Here is a 16,635-nt window from a genome sequence, read left to right as displayed (position 1 = left end):
TGCCTGGAGTGGAGTGAATTCCCTATGGGAACAGGTTGAGTTAACTTGGCCTTTTCTCCTTGAAGCGAGGGAGGAGGAGAGGTGATCTGACGGAAGTGTAAAAGATGGTGAGAGGAATTGATCGTGTCGATAGCCAGAGACTTTTTCTCACCCAGAGCTGAAATGGCTACCATGAGTTGGCATAGTTTTAAGGTGCTTAGAAGAAGGTAGACAGGAAATTTCAGAGGTATATTTTTCACACAGAGAGTGGCGGCTGAGTAGAAAGCACTGCCAACAAAGGTGGGAGATGCTGATTAAATTGGTTCCTTTAAGAGAGATAAGTAGATGAAGCTTGGAAAGAGCCATGCGGTAGGGAAATTCTCGACAGTTTCTAGAGCAGCTTATATGATGGGCAATACACTCTGTGCCAAAGACCCTATGATGTGCCGTAGATTTCCGAGTGTCTATGTTTTCATCAATACGTCCGTTAGTGGGAACAGAGCAATACAAAATAACAATCTGAAAATCTGCGTATTCATCTTTCTTGATTTGGAGAAAAGGACATTCTGTCAGTGTAATACATTTCATTTGATGTAAAATCAATACTGTCAATAGTAGAAGAAGCTGTGCACTTGTTTATAAATTTGGCCTGCCAAATAAATCGAAGTTATTTCTTGTTGTATAAAAGGGGTTGCAATTAAATGCCAATACCGATAGGAATATTGTTTTCGTGAATATATTAAAGTGTCTAGATTTTAAGTGTGCAACGTAATCGCACTGACAGTGACATTAACTTTCAAATGGATTACAAGCATCGCTAAAGTATGCTACCTCAATAGAAATGTGCAACTTAATTCAAAACCAGCATATGGAATTCTTCCCGCATTTATTATAGTAGTTCCATAGACCTTCGCTAATATTTGAATATGTCACACTTTATTGTGCTTATATTGAACAATTCTACAACAGCGTACTTCACAGACAATAACATATAGAAAGTGCAAGCAAAAGAGGGCACAGTTTGTTTTTCGGTCTTCATCGGGCTGATGTGAAGGATGGGAATGACCCGTCGACGATTCGAGCTGCAAGTTACTTGGAAATCCTGAACTGTTGTCGTTCATTTCATCATTGCTGTCAATCGAAGAGAAAATGGAAAGCCAGATGTAAGCGAATCTAGGACTGGGGCTCTGTTCGAGAGAAAATGACTGGCGTCATATTGAGCACAAAAACACAGTTTCACCAAACAAACAACACACACAAACTGCTGGTGGAACGCAGCAGGCCAGGCAGCATCTACAGGGAGAAGCACTGTCTACGTTTCGGGCCAAGACCCTTCGTCAGGACTAACTAAAAGGAATGATAGTAAGAGATTCGAAAGTACGAGGGGAAGGGGAGATGCAAAATGATAGGAGAAGACCGGAGGGGGTGAGGTGAAACTGAGAGCCGGAAAGGTTATTGGCAAAAGGTATACTGAGCTGGAGAAGGGAAAGGATCATTAGACGGGAGTCCTAGGGAGGAAGTAAGTGGGAGGGGTGCACCAGAGGGAGATGGAGAACAGACAGAATGATGGGCAAAAAGAGAGAAAAAAAGCGGGGGGGTATCTAAATATATCAGGGATGGGGTAAGAAGAGGAGGGCGGGTATTAACTGAAGTCAGAGAAGTCAATGTTCATGCCATCAGGTTGGAGGCTACCCAGCGTTATATAAGGTGTTGTTCCTCCAACCTGAGAGTGGCTTCATCTTGACAGTAGAGGAGGCCATGGATTGACGTATCAGATTGGAATTTGTCTATCTGATATCTGATATATCTATCCATGGCCTCCTCTACGGTCAAGATGAAGCCACTCTCCAACCTAATGGTGTGAACATTGACTTTTCCAACTTCCGTTAATGCCCCTCCTCCCCTTCGTACCCCATCCCTGATATATTTAGTTTTTCGTTGCCCCCTTATTTTCCTCTCTTTCTGACCATCACTCTGCCTGTTCTCCATGTCCCTCTCGTGCTCCCCGACCCATTTTTTTTCTCCCTAGGCCTCCCGTCCCATGATCCTTTCCCTTCTCCAGCTCTGTATACCTCTTGCCAATCACCTTTCCGGATCTCAGCTTCACCCCACCCCCTCCGGTCTGCTCCTATCATTTCCCATTTTACCCTCCCCCCTCCTACTTTCATGTCTCTTATTACCTTTCCTTTCAGTTAGTCCTGACGAAGTGTCTCGGCCCGAAACGTTGACAGTACTTCTCCCTATAGATGCTGCCTGTCCTGCTGCGTTCCACCAGCATTTTGTGTATGTTGTTTGAATTTCCAGCATCTGCAGATTTCCTCGTGTTCACCAAACAAAGTAATGTTTAACGAAGAGCAAATTGGGAGAATGTTCAATGTGGAGTGAAAACAAATAATTTCTTTGAAATAGCCATTGTTGGCAACAGGCAGTCTGCAATATTTCTGGTTTGTACAACCAGTCCGCTTCAACTTTTAAAAGTAGTATATTAAAAGAACATGTGCAGTGTGCAAATTCACATAGTTCGCTTTAAGCTCGGAAGTCATGTTTTGCACGCATGAAAACAGAGCTTCTCGTAAGCCTCTGACGGAAACCTGACGTATTTTTGGAAACAGAGCGTTAAGCGGACTCAAAAATACATCAGAAAATACAAGGCAATCAATGAATATATATGTCTGGTTACTGTGGATAGGCTAGCAGAAAAGAAAGAACTCGTCTTGTTTGTTCTGAACAATATCGGCAATAGAGGGTTGCAGAATATCAGGACAACCGCTGTCCGTCACATTCACACAGTCTAAGGAATAAATTATGGCACCCACAGCATCATTGCGATCGTCAGGAACCAGATCAGGGAGCGATTATATATAAAACATTATTTCTGCCGATTGCCACTGTGCAACAAATTACTTGGGATGTTGAACTATTTTCTCATACTCCAAACTTGCTCATTTATTTCATTTTTTAAGGACTATAATTCAAAGTGATTTAAAAGAGGGGAATCAGTCATGTATTAAATTGACTACAGGCTTTAATAACACGCTTCTTGTAACCCAAGATCCTCACAAAACCACGAGATTGTTCAATCACATCAATACACACATGGTACGACAATTTTCTTTGCCGGTTTATGATCACAGACAGATTGGACTAAAGTACTCAAAATGAAAATAAGTGTACCGACCGTGAATATTGGAGAACATACCTTCAGGGTCTTGTGGAGCACGACATGTACTATATAGATCGTCGTCGGTGTAATATTCGACTTCATTAATGGAATGACTGGATCCAGTAACTAAAATTCAATGAAATAGATATTCAAGACATTTACTTGGTATTTTTCTTGTTTTTGTAATGAACACGTCATTCAATCATCACATCAATGACAGTATCATCTTTACCATACATGGCATAATCGTTGAATACTGTTCAATAGAAGGTAAAAGGAAGATGTGTGTTCCGCCTTGAATTGATAATAAAACAATCGATACGTGTACATGGAATCGATTTTATAGCTAACTCGTGTGTGCAGTGCTTTTTGAAACGCCATCGTTGACGGATGAAGGTAACTACGGCAATCCTGCTGGAGGAGAATGAGGAAATATATAGATAGAAACAAAGATAGATTGATAAAGTAATACGATGAAAGGGTACTTATCACGGGTTTCCTTTAAGTGGGGACAGTTAATGTTACCGGTTACAGTTCAGTCGCTATTTTAAGTAGAAATAAATTAAGCTAAAGTGACTGAAGTCGTCATCCAGTTAGCAGAACATGTTTAGAGGGAGAATGCGTTCACGTTTCTAGTTAATGTCTTCGTACTAGAATGCGAGTAGGTATGTCCCTGGAAAGTTTGAAAGAGTGAGCTATAGTTCCTGGTGGGTAAATTATTCGAGAGGATAGTCTGTGAAATAATTTACTTGCTTAAATCACGCTTAGAATATCACATTCACTTCTTGTCAGCTCATTTTTAGAACGGCATGAATCCTCAGAGACGGTGTAGAAGAGATTTAACAGAATGATGCCCGAAGTAGGGGCGCAATTTTTAATTATAGATTGCTCGGTATAGAGTGCTCCTCCTCAGAGCCTTTTCCAAGATCGGAAATGGCTAATATGAGGGAGCTACCTTTAATCTGATTCGAAGACATAATGCAGTGTTGTCAGTGGTAATTTTGCTAGGGGTGAAAGCGCGGAACGCCCTTTCGAGGCTGGTATTGGAGATAGATATATTAGGGCCATTTAGGAAACATTTTACGTGGCCACGTGTGGTCAATTGCTTTATGTGAAAGCGACTAAAGAATGTGTAGGATGGGAGAGCAAAATTGATCCCTTTGTAAGTTAACAGGTCGTCACAACATCGTGAGCGTAATGAACCGTACTGTGCCATATTGGTCGATGTTCAGTGTTCTCTGTTCTACATTCTATTGCCGTACAGAGAAAAGTTTAGAAAGAAGGCTCTTCGAACTTGCTGAAAAAAGTGCTAGTTGTTTCAGGAAAGAAAAAAGGGAATGCCTCTAATACTCTGAATTACTGGAGACTATATCAGCAGATGCTGCCAGAGTATGCTTCAGATTTGTATTATTCATTGAGGTTCCAGACAATGATCGTGAGTGATATCATACCACTCTAGACTCCAGACTGAGATAGCTGAAACCTAGTTCACAGCGTCCCTCACAATTCATATCTAATGTGCTATGGAACAATGGATATGCATTTTCATCGTCTATTTACTGCATCTATTTATGCCCTCGAAGCTTATGACTTAATTCCCCACGTGCCCTAAGGTTTCCTTGCCTCTCATCCGATCTCGCCTATCACCAACCAACCTGCCCTCCTTTCCCATGCTCCAGCTCCTTATTTTGGCTTCTGTAACTCCTTTACAGAGCCAATAAAATGTTTTGGTTCTAAACGTTGACTGTTCATTCTCTACCATAGGTGCACCTTGATCTGCTGAGTTCCAGTAGAATATTGTGTGCTCTGCTCAAGATTTTCAGCATCCGCAGAATCTCTTGTGTTTATTGTGTGACACCCCATTATTATTTTTGTTACAATTTCATTTCTGAAGTAACTACACAACCGTGAGTTTTTGTTATTTCTTGATTTTGTTAACAATATTGGATGAATTGAGACGGTATCAATTTGTACATCACGGATTCTGTGTCATAATACACACCTGAATCTTGCATCTCAGAAAAATTCTGGAATGGTGGAATATTCTCAATTTCCTCATAAATTGTTTGGTAAAAGTCAACAGGTAATCCTTGGCCACTCATTAGTGTACCTAATGAAGAGGGAGTTGAGATGAATATCTGCATCAACGAATTTGTACACGAACATTAGGATTAAACTAAAATTAATTAAAATGACTTTAGTCAAGGTGAAGAGTCAGTGAACGTGATCGTTGAATCGGACTCATGTGTGCATTATGTTCCTGGCCAATCAACCGAATAAATTTGAGATCAGAAAGTCAAAGGGAACGGTACAGAAGAACGAGTATATTTCCGATCATTGTTTCATAATGAATGCACGTCACATTTGAATCTATGACGAGTTTAATATTATTATTAGATAGATGTAGATGCCATCAGTATGGCAGCGGATGGAGACAGGATGGAAATTCACACCTCACTTCAGCACATGACAGAGAATGTTTGGCTGTGTCAACGAAATTTAAAAGCATTGTGAATATAGAATGATAAAATGATAAGAAGATAAAGAATGGGGAAAATGCATTCTCTTACTTCTATTGTGAGAACCGAATCAGAATATTCGAGGATACACAACAGATTCTTGAAATTTATACTTCCAGATGTTCAGCGCATGGATGTATTACAGTGAAATAAACAGTAAAGCAGCTAATTTCCAAATCAGATTTAACCTTGAATTTCCATTACGACATAATGAAAATTAATAATAAATCCACGAAAAATAAGGGACAGTGAAAGCCACCATTATAAATGTCTCACGGAAGTCAAATTAATTTCGAACTAAAGCGGTGAAAACATATTTAATTTAGTCATTTTTGCACAAAAATATTTTTTTCGGAATACGCCAACAAACTGAAAACGTCACAATAAAAAGTCGTTGTAAAGATTTGTCCTCACCACTGATTGCTGATCGTCTCCATGCTATCGTGAAAAGTATTAATAACTCAATGATGAATATAATTCCAAGAGTTATGCAGACAGTAACCATGATGGATGGGGTCCAGCTTCCAAAATCTTAAAACGAAACGTAAAAACATATATTTCGATAAACGAAAAACAAACACTATAGATCCAATGCAACGAAATTTTGAGCGATGTTTAATGAATTTAATCATATATTCAGTTATCACGATTTTTGTAAGTTATATCCCTATACATTTCATGAGAGAAAGAGCGGAGCGGAGACACAAAGTCTCTTTCACAATAAAGCCGGATATGTCAGAAGTATTTCCCAGAGCAATAAACGTTCTCTCCAGCCACTTGGTATCAGATCAGGATTAACACCCCAAGCAACGTCGTGTTCAAATTCCATTTTCCCGCACATTGCTGGATTGGAACAGCAAGAGGGAAAGTGAGTTTAATTTTATGAAAACATTTCCAGGAAGAAAAATATTTCAACGTACTTATCATTGCATTTTTTTCTTATCCGCCTCTAATGAGCAGAGATTTAGCTAATAATTAGCTAATAATTTAAAAGGTAGAGTCACTCTTGGCCCTCCACACCTTTCCTTTCTTCCACCACCCTCCACATTCCCCTCAGCTGTGGCGAGGAGGGAGGGCCACAGGGGTTAGGAGGGAACTGTGTGAGGGGAGTGAGGAGTGACATTGTGGGAGGGGGTGAGGAGGGAATGTTGTGGAAGGGGAGTGATCTAACACGATTAACTCAACCCAGACGAAACGCAATGGTCAAGAAAATGTTGGTAAGCTGCCGATAATTACCGCTGGCAGTCTGTATGTAACTAGCAGCTGTGGATTTTTTTTTTCCATTCCACATATGCATTCATAGGCCAGGTCCACATAGCCATGTTGGTCTTTATGAAGTCAGGGCAATACAGAGGAAATGGGATCTCATAGCCTTAATATTTCTTCCTCAACGGGTGCATGGAGGGTTCAAAAATAAGTGAGCACTTGCACTCTTACAGAACGTCACCAAATCTTGAATATTATATCCGGTCCAAAATATTATTCAACTATACCGCCGTTGAGCACACATTACATGCTGCGCTGTCGCAGGATGACTAAATACTCATCAGGTCATGCACTCTTAGCGCTGATGTCATCAGGAAGGATATACTGGAGCCTTGGGTCCACACAACTGGGCTCAGGAATAGTTATTATCTATCAACCGCTATGATCCTGCTAGGGTGCGTAACTTCAATTATTCCAGTGGTGAACAGATTCCACAACGTATATTTGCTTTCAAGGGTTACATAACTCTTGTTCTCAGTATTAACTTTTACTGATCCATTTGTTCACATTTTTTTCTGATGTTGCATTTGCGTACTTCGTTGCCTTTTGGTGTTTGTTATTTTTCCACGCTTGTTTTTGTGAATTTCTTTACAATTTCTGTTATATTTCTATGTATGTACACTGAATGTCGTAGGAAAATGAATCTCAAGGCAGTATATGACGATATGTGGATATCTGATAACAAATTTCCTTTTAACTTTAATCTTTACTATCTGCAAACATCAAAACTTTCTCAAGACTATCAAATGTGCAACTAGTTGAGTCACAAAAATGTTTGAACGGGAGTGGAGTTCATGTTTTTAAGAATTCTGCATATTCCTGCTTAAAATAATTGGCGAGACGATCGGGATCCCATGCAGTTTCTAAAGCATCCATTGTTAACAGCATTTAGGCAATACAAATAATCAATTCTTGATATCTGCAGCATTAATGCGATATTTAAGCGTCAAAAATCCATACCTGAATTGTTGTGTTCAGTAAGAGTCACTGTGGAACCTGTGTACATATTGAAAATAAATTTCAACAAAAGCATCTCTATTGGTGTTTATAATTTGTTATTTCTAATTACGAAATTAACAAATAATTTGAAGAAAAATTGGAAATGTCAGACAAAGCACAAAGCCTACCAGAACAAAGAACGATGACATCTTCTTTGTGATCACAGTCGTGTTGACCAAATGATGAGGATTGACAGCTGGACAGTAACGATTCCCTTCCGGTGCATTTTACTTCATCAAGCCAGACAGCACCGGCTGCCTGGGTCATCTTAACATCTTCTGGAGGCCAGAGAGCAAGGCCACACCCTAGCTGTCTGCAGACTACATTGGCATCGGCCAGATCCCAAGAGTCGTCACACACCGTGCCCCAGCTGTTATTAAACAGTATCTCAAGCTTCCCGGAGCAGTTGTGACTGCCGCCAACAAAACGCAATGGAACATCTAGGTATGAAACTACAAAATGAAAATTTATTTAATAATTAGTCTGGGAATCTGAAGTTCGTCAGAGGGAAAATAGAACTAATTAAATTAACAAGGACGCAACCCGGCCCACCATTTGTTAATCCAACACTATGCAAATTATACCACCTCTCTTCTGCCTCATATAATCAATATCGCTCAAATATTTACACTTGCCTACTCCAGCGGAAAGCCTTTTAAAGACGATAATTGTAAATATTTCTTATATCACTCCTCAAAGCCCGTTCCAAGCAAAATCATTCTCAATTTGGGAATAAAGGTTTTTCTCTAACACTTCATTTAAGCCGTCGTTTTGTCACCATAAATGCGTCCGTTAATGTTTGGTATGTTTTACAATGTTTCAGACTCTCTACCTGACCTGTCTCACCTAATATTATGCATCTATTAGGACTAATTTTAGGTCCGCAGAATGAGTCTGAGGTGTTTCCGTCCTTTCTAATCCAGGCAGACTCTGAGTAGTTCTCTTTTATAGCCCCCACATGCTTTTTGAAATGCGATATATCCACAAACACATTTTGCAGTCAATTCCTTGCTGAATGAACACGCAACATATCTTATTCTTACCATCAGTGTCCGATTAATGTAGGCAAGTCACAGACCTTCCTCTTCAACTCATATCTCATCACGAAATGCTCAAACACACGATGAAGACACTGTCAGCCACTTTTTTTTTCTATCTTTAGTTCATAACGGCGAAGAAAATAGTCGAATACAGCTCATGCATATTTTTCAACTCCAACCATAAATTGCGGGCTTTGAACATACGTCGACCTATGTTCTGTCCATTTTACCACTTGTGTTATTTTGGTAATGTAACACAGTCTGCCTTGAGGTTTCCTTTCCTCATTTTTCCAACCAAATAGATATATTTTTCTATTGATCGCAGCCTTTATTCTTCTTTCTATATTGCCCTACAGCCTGACCGTTTTTATGCATCCTGCGGTTTACATATATTTACTACATTTATTTTGACCAAACCAACAATGTCTCTCGCCTTCGAATATTCCCATTACTTCCATCGTTCACTTCCCTCCTTCCTAGGTAATACCGATTTCCAAGTCCGTCCAGCTGGTCATAAGACAATTACTGCATATCATTTATAATCTTGCCAGATAACAAATGCTCCCAATTAATTCCAATTAACTCCCTCTATCTTCTGTCTGGGAATGGAATTGTTCACTAGACACTCCCATTTGGCAGTGCTCAACAGAGTCACGGGAAACCAGGATTCTAGTCAATGCGGGCACAATTTCGTTGAGGGCAAAAGGAACGAAATTCATTTTTCTAATAGCGACCTTTATACAAGGTTTTCTGATTTCAGCAAAGGCGTTTTCGAATTCGTTACCTTCTGAAGGGAAAGAGGAGAATGTGTTTTCTTGCAAGCAGGCTTTTTCAGTGAATCCTTCCGTCATGTTGGTTTCTGTTGGCAAAACAAATATTTTGACGATTTTATACAGAAAGATGTAAAACGTAAATAGATATAAGACTCTCTTATTTACCCTCACATACAACTCCTCCGTCATTGGAATGGTCACACTGGTGTTTTCCCCACGGTTGTGACTGACACTGCCAAAGGGTCGATTCGTGTGTAGTACATTCAATCTCATCCAACCATATAGGTCCAAGTCCCTTTCCAAATTGATCTGAGTCAGGATAAATATTTTGTATTGGTCCACATTTTATTTGTTTGCAGATCACTTCTGCAGATTTGGCATCCAGTTTCTTGGAGCACACTGTTCCCCAGGTCCCGTTGTACCACACATCAATTCTTCCTTCGCATCGACTACCTCCGTTCTGCAGACGCAACCTTTTGTGCTCTGATAAGGATGCATTTGAAACAAAGGTTTTCGAAAATTAGAATACAATGGTAATCGCGTTTTTTCTACTACAGCAAAAGAAATTAGCCCTTTGTGTGTGTGTGTGTGTGTGTCTATATGTGGTGTGTAGAGCTAGGACAATCAAATTAAAAGAACACATTCAGTAAGAAGTGATAGATTAGCAAAATTAAGCGAAACCAAGAAGCACGGAGTGATATATTGTGCTGAATTACTGAAAGGAGAGAAGGGGTTAATGACGGAAAATTGAGGAATAGCGGACTGATACTGGAATCTCATCGGATTCACCAACAATTGAGAAAGGTAAATATTTGAATTCCTTTAGGGAAGAAGTTGAACAGCAAGGAGAAACTGTCCATCCTCTGCCCTTAAAGAAAAGTATGAACTGAGTCGTTGGAAATAAGTGGACCGAGATAAACTGTCACTTGCTGTTCGGGGCAAAAGCGGTACGTGGTTAAATGTGTTGACTGTACCTCAGTACCTTATTCTTAAGACCGCACCTACTAAATCCAGACTAATAGGAGACTGTGATGAAATAAAGGCGGAATTACAATATTATTTTCATTTATTCTATCCCCCGATTCGATAACAGTATTTGAAACAGAATTTAGGATTGATTTTTTAAAAACATTATTTATATATATTCCAGGCATTGTCTTCAGAGATTCTAATGTGATCACCTACACTATTTAATCACATGCAAAACCCGCGTGTTTTGAATTCGGAAAAGCTGACGTCACATGAGCTTCCGGCTTTTTGCCACTTTACTTCATTATGCCACAAGTACTCTGATTGTGTTATCTGACGTTTATTCTTTTCTGCGGCATTACAACTCAATAGAATATTCGTCTTCTCTGGACACATTACGACCTTCCAGTCTCAGTATCAAATTTCTAACGTTGGCTTTTCTAGTTGATTTTGTTTCGGAGGGGTTCTTTTACTTCAGAGACTTTTGTACCAATTGCTTTAATAAGTGAGAAGGAGAGGTAAAGAAACATGGGGAGAAAGAAACAATAGAAATTGAAAAAATAAACCAGCAATGGTATGATTTTGAATCCAATTAGTATTTTTTGTGTTTATTACGTGGAATTTGGATTTTCCAGTTTGATAAATTGTATTATTCTGTCTCTCCTGGTTTGGATTGCTATGTTACTTCTCGTCACCAGCTGGCCCTGCGTAATTGTATGTTCACAGTTACTTACTACTGCTTTGCTCAGTAATTGAATTTCCTCAGGAGATCGGGCATTTAAGAATGGCTTGTGTATTTTAGTCAGACGCACTTTTCTATGGGTCGAAGTATTTTGGATTCAACAGTTGGATCTATCTTTTGTAAGAACGCTTCGCAGTGCAGTCTTTCTCACAGCTCCTTCAGTAGTGTAAAGATTTGGTGAACAATCAGTCCACCATCAAACTGTATCGACGCAGAGACTGGTGATTATTTATTTACCTAGCTTGAGTAAAGAAAACGGGGAAACACTGGAGCGAGGGCAGAAGAGTTATTAGGCAGAATCAGTACTGAACTCAGGATGATTAATGCTATGACATTAGTAATGGGAAATATGAACATTTCAGATATGTAGGGAATAAGTTGATTGTTTCTGCATAAGTGTGCTCTCACGCATTATCAACATTTAGACAGTTCATCCTGGCCCAATGGTCTCCTTTCCTGCTTTACATTATTTATTACATCTCCTTTGTCACTGCGTGCTGCAAAAACAAAGAAAAATAAGTTTAAACAAATTGAAATTTTCTTTACCAGAGCATGTTAATGTCACAGCTTCTTTTTGACTGCAGTCATGTTCGGCCCATGGTGCTGATGGACATTCCCAGAGAAACGTTTCGTTACCCGAGCATCTCACTTCATCTAACCAAACTGGGAGAGAGCGTCTTCCGCAGTAAACGTGAGTTTTATCCTCCAAGGCATATCCACAACCCAGTTGTCTGCAAACCACGTTAGCGTCAACCAGATCCCAGGAATCATCGCAAACCACGCCCCAGGATCCACGGTAATAAACCTCTAGCTGACCAGCACATGAATCTTCACTTCCGGAGAGCCGTAACTGCAAGTGGCCTATCGAACAGTAACATGGAAAGTAAAGCAATACATTGGAAATTAGAAACATCGCCAGTTTGTCGTTTATAAAGACGATTCTGCAATTATTATTATTACTCTTAAAAAGATTGTGCCGTGATGTAACAATTATTCCGGAAATGAGAATGTTTGAAATCTAAGCATAAAGTGTAAAAGTTTGGAAGAATAGAACATATCAAGAAGCGTAGAGTTGCTTCTCTCATTAAGGACGGAACTCAGCGGCTGGTATTTGGACGTTTTATCACATCTGCTGCCTTTCCATTTCCCTGCCTTTTGCACAAACGAGGAAACTACAAGCCAGTTAGCCTGATCTCAGTGTTTGGAAATATATTGAAATCTATTCTCAATGATAATGCAGATGATTAAAAAAAAGTCTGACAAATATACTAGCCTGACAAATCTGGTGTAATTATTTTGCAGGATAGACAGAGGAGAATGGGTTGATTTTGTGGTACTTGGATCATCAAACGGCCAACGTCAACTTGCCACACATGTGGGTGCTTAACGAGTTAGAGCCCATGGTATTAAAGGAAATAAACCAGGATGGATAGAGCAGTCGCTGATTGGCAGTAGGTGTGAAAACTCAATACCTCCAATTTGTCATGCTGACGTTGAGCAGGAGTTTGGTGCTGTGGCACCACTCCTCCTGATTTTTAATATCCATTCAAAATGCTGTTGTGTCACCAACTTTGATTCCGCGTTCGTCAGTGGTGTCGTCAGCAAATTTGAGTATGGCAGAGGTGTAGTTTAAAGCGAATGAAACACGAAGCAGTGCTCGCAAACTTTTGGATCACCAGTGCTGATGGAGATTTTAGACCAGACGTTGTTGTCATTCAGAACATATTGTGTAGGTCAATTGTATATTAGTTATTGGGGTACCCACTTCAACTTTCTGATCAGTTTTAATGGGATGGTGGCATTTTATGCTGAGCTGCAGTGAAGAAACAGCCCTATAATGTGTGTATCTTTGCTGTCCAGATGCTCCTGGATAGTATGAAGAGCCAATGAGATGACATCGTTAGTGGACCTATTGCACCGGTAGGCAAATTTGCGATGTCATGGTCCTTTCTGTCAAACCCCACCTTGCTGTTTATCTTCGGAATTGGGCCTCAATCCCCTCGTTTAACTTCCAATCTTTCTCAGATTCCACTAACTACACTCTCCTGCTTTCCATCAGAAAATGCAGGATAAAGTCAACAAAGAGCTGACAGTTCGTTTGTCGACTCCGGTGTGAGTAACTTCGATTAATTGTTCTTAGGACTGTCAGTTCTAAGTCTAACATTGCTCCTGGATTCTCTACAAACCCTGGACTACGGGTAAAGACTCTCCTGGATACCGATTCCACGCTCGCTATGTCAATAACGCCTCCCAAATCAGCCTCCGCGCCCGTGTTCTGCACTTGGGTTCGTCCACCGACACGCTGTGTAATACGGACATATCTCCTCTGAGGCAGAGGTTGATATGTTCCATTAACAAATTCTCTAAACACTTCCTCATTATTGCTGCCATTTTAACTGACCGATAGTTCTTCAGGCAGATCATCAGGTTCTCATAAGAAATGTGTATGCGACGTTTACTTGTACCTCTATCAGACTGCCGAAGCAAGATGCTAAAGATCTTCCTCAGCACGCCAAGCAGTTGATCGGCTCAGGTCTGAAATACCTGGCCAGATATCCCTTCTCGGCCGGATGCTTTTGGTGACTTTGCCCTCATGAACGCTAATTGCATGCCAGCTTCACAGACTTAAATCACAGAATTATCGGGGGTTTCGGGAATTCTTGGTTTCTCGTCCACTTTAACAGTTAAAGCGGGCATAAAATGGATTGAGCCCACCTGGAAGCGACAGGTAATTTTGCAGCTATATAGGAAGCTGGTCATACCCCACTTGGAGTACTTTTCTCAGCTCTGGTTGTCTCACTATAGGAAGGAGTTGAATGCTATAGATGTTGCCTAGATCGGGGAGCATCCCTTATGAGAATAGGTTGAGGGATCTCGGCCTTTGTTTCCTTTGGAGCGCCGAAAGTTGAGTGGTGACATACTTGAGGTGTATAAGATTATGAGAGGCACTTTTTCCCCACAGAGTTGAAATTGCTAGCACGGGAGGGCACAGTTTTATGGTGCTTCGAAGTAGGTACAGAGGAGGTGACATGGGTAAGATTTTTTTAATGCAGGGAGTGGTGACTGTGTGGAATGGGTTGTCGGCGACGATGGTGGAGGAGGATACGTTAGCATCTTTCAACAGACTCCTGGACAGGTACATAGAGGTCAGAGAAATAGAGAGCTGTAGGTAAACCTAGATAATTTCTAGGGTGAGGATATGTTCGGCACTGCTTTCTGGGCCGAAGAGGCTGTATTATGCTGTAGCTTTTCTATGTTTCTATGATTCTTGTGTAGTTTGGGAATGTCCTTCTCCCTGGCATTTCTTCCTGGGCATAGTACCATGGCCACCTGTAACTTTCCTGCTCACCGGTCTAGTATGCCTCTTATCTGGTCCTCGCCAGATTGCGAATCTCATGTATCATCTAATTTTTCGTTTCTGAGTGATTTTGTACGTCCACACTGGTCTATAATTAATTATATGAAGTATGTAAGAGCCATGGTGTTTTCATTCAGATCCATAGATAAGTTCTTGAACTCAGCTCAGTCCTCCGAAGAGAAGCATCCCGTAGCCGTCGCTCCTTCCTCCTGCGACGTCCCCTTTGCTGTCCAATTAGATAGCGCTTATCTGCTTTTCTGCAGGTACGAGAAAGGCGACCACTAAATCAGATTTACCGAAATCCGCTACGGTCATGGAATGGCATTTTCCTCAGTTATATATCCGAATATACAAACTACAAGAACGACAAATTAAGAATTGCTCAGTTAGATGGCAGCAAGATTCTGGCAGCGATGACAACAGATGAGAAAAGGCTGAAATTTCTGGTCAGGATAGGCAGGACAGATATGTCCCGCAACGGAAGAAATACTCAAATGGCAGGAGTAGGCAACTGTGTCTGACAAAGGATGTTATGGAGAGAGTGATATTTCAAACGAAAAATACTTGGAAAACACAAAGGTCTGAAGGTAGATAAGTAATGGACCAAATCCCGGAATTCTGAGAGAGTTTGCAGAAGAGAAAACAGATGCATTGGTCGTGACCTTACAAGAATTACTTCATTCTGGCTTGGTCCTGGAAGACGGGAGAATTGCAAATATCACTCTACGAAAGGAGGAAGGAAAAGAAGAGAGAATTATAGTCCAGTTTACCGATCCACAGTGGTTTGGAAAGTGTTGGATTCTATTATATCTGATGATGTCCCAAGGTACTTGGAGAATAATGATAACATAAGTCAATGTCAGCATGTTTTGTGCTGAGGGAAATCTTGTCTGATATACGTGTTAGAGATCTTCGAAGAAGTAATAAGCAGAGTGGACAAAGGTGAGGCAGTGGATGTCATTTACCTGGACCTTCGAAGTCGATTAATAAGGTGCCACACATAAGGTTGCTTAACAAAATTAAATCCTACGGCGTTTAGGAAAGGAACGGAGATAGATAATGGAATGGCTGATAGGCAAGAAGCAGCGAGTGGGAATGAAAGCGGCCCTTTCTGATTAGTTGCCAGTGACGCACAGTGTTCCTCCGGGGTCAGTATTGGGACCGCTGCTTTCCACAATGCTTTCAGTGATTCGGATGATGGGTTTGATGGTCAAAGCTTGCTGATGTTACGAAGAAGTGTGTAGTGGTAGGTAGTGCTGAGAGTGCAAAATGCAGGCAGCAGGTGTTAGGCAAATTGGAAGAATGGGCAGAAAAATTAGCGGATGGATTACAGTGTTGGGAAACGTATGACAAGGTATTTCGACAAAAAGGAGCAATATGCGGACTATTATCTAATTGGGGAGAAGTTTCAAACATCAGAGGTGCAGAGGGACTTAAGAGTACACCTGAAAGACTACCAGAGGTTAATTTAAAAGTTCAGTCTGTGGGAGCAAAAGACCAATGTATTGTTGACATTGCTCGTAAGTGGAATAGAATATAAAAGCAACAAGAAAATATTGTACCTTTATAAGACACTAGACAGACCGCACTTGGAGTATTCTCAGCAGTTTTAGCCCTATCTCTCTGAAAGGGTGTGCTCTTATTGCAGAGAGTGCAGAGAAGATTGACGATGATGATTCCGGGAAGGAAGGTGTTAACATCTGAGGTGTGTCCGGCAGGTGGATCTGTACTCACAGGTATCCCATTGAAATCTACTGAGTGTTGACGGGACAAGATAGGGTGGGTTTGAAGAGGATGTTTCCTATGGTGTGGGTATCCAGAAGTAGA

Source organism: Hemitrygon akajei, unplaced genomic scaffold (genome assembly GCF_048418815.1).
Source record: "Hemitrygon akajei unplaced genomic scaffold, sHemAka1.3 Scf000157, whole genome shotgun sequence".
Classification (NCBI taxonomy): Eukaryota; Metazoa; Chordata; class Chondrichthyes; order Myliobatiformes; family Dasyatidae; genus Hemitrygon; species Hemitrygon akajei.
Note: the sequence above shows the minus strand (reverse complement) of the source record.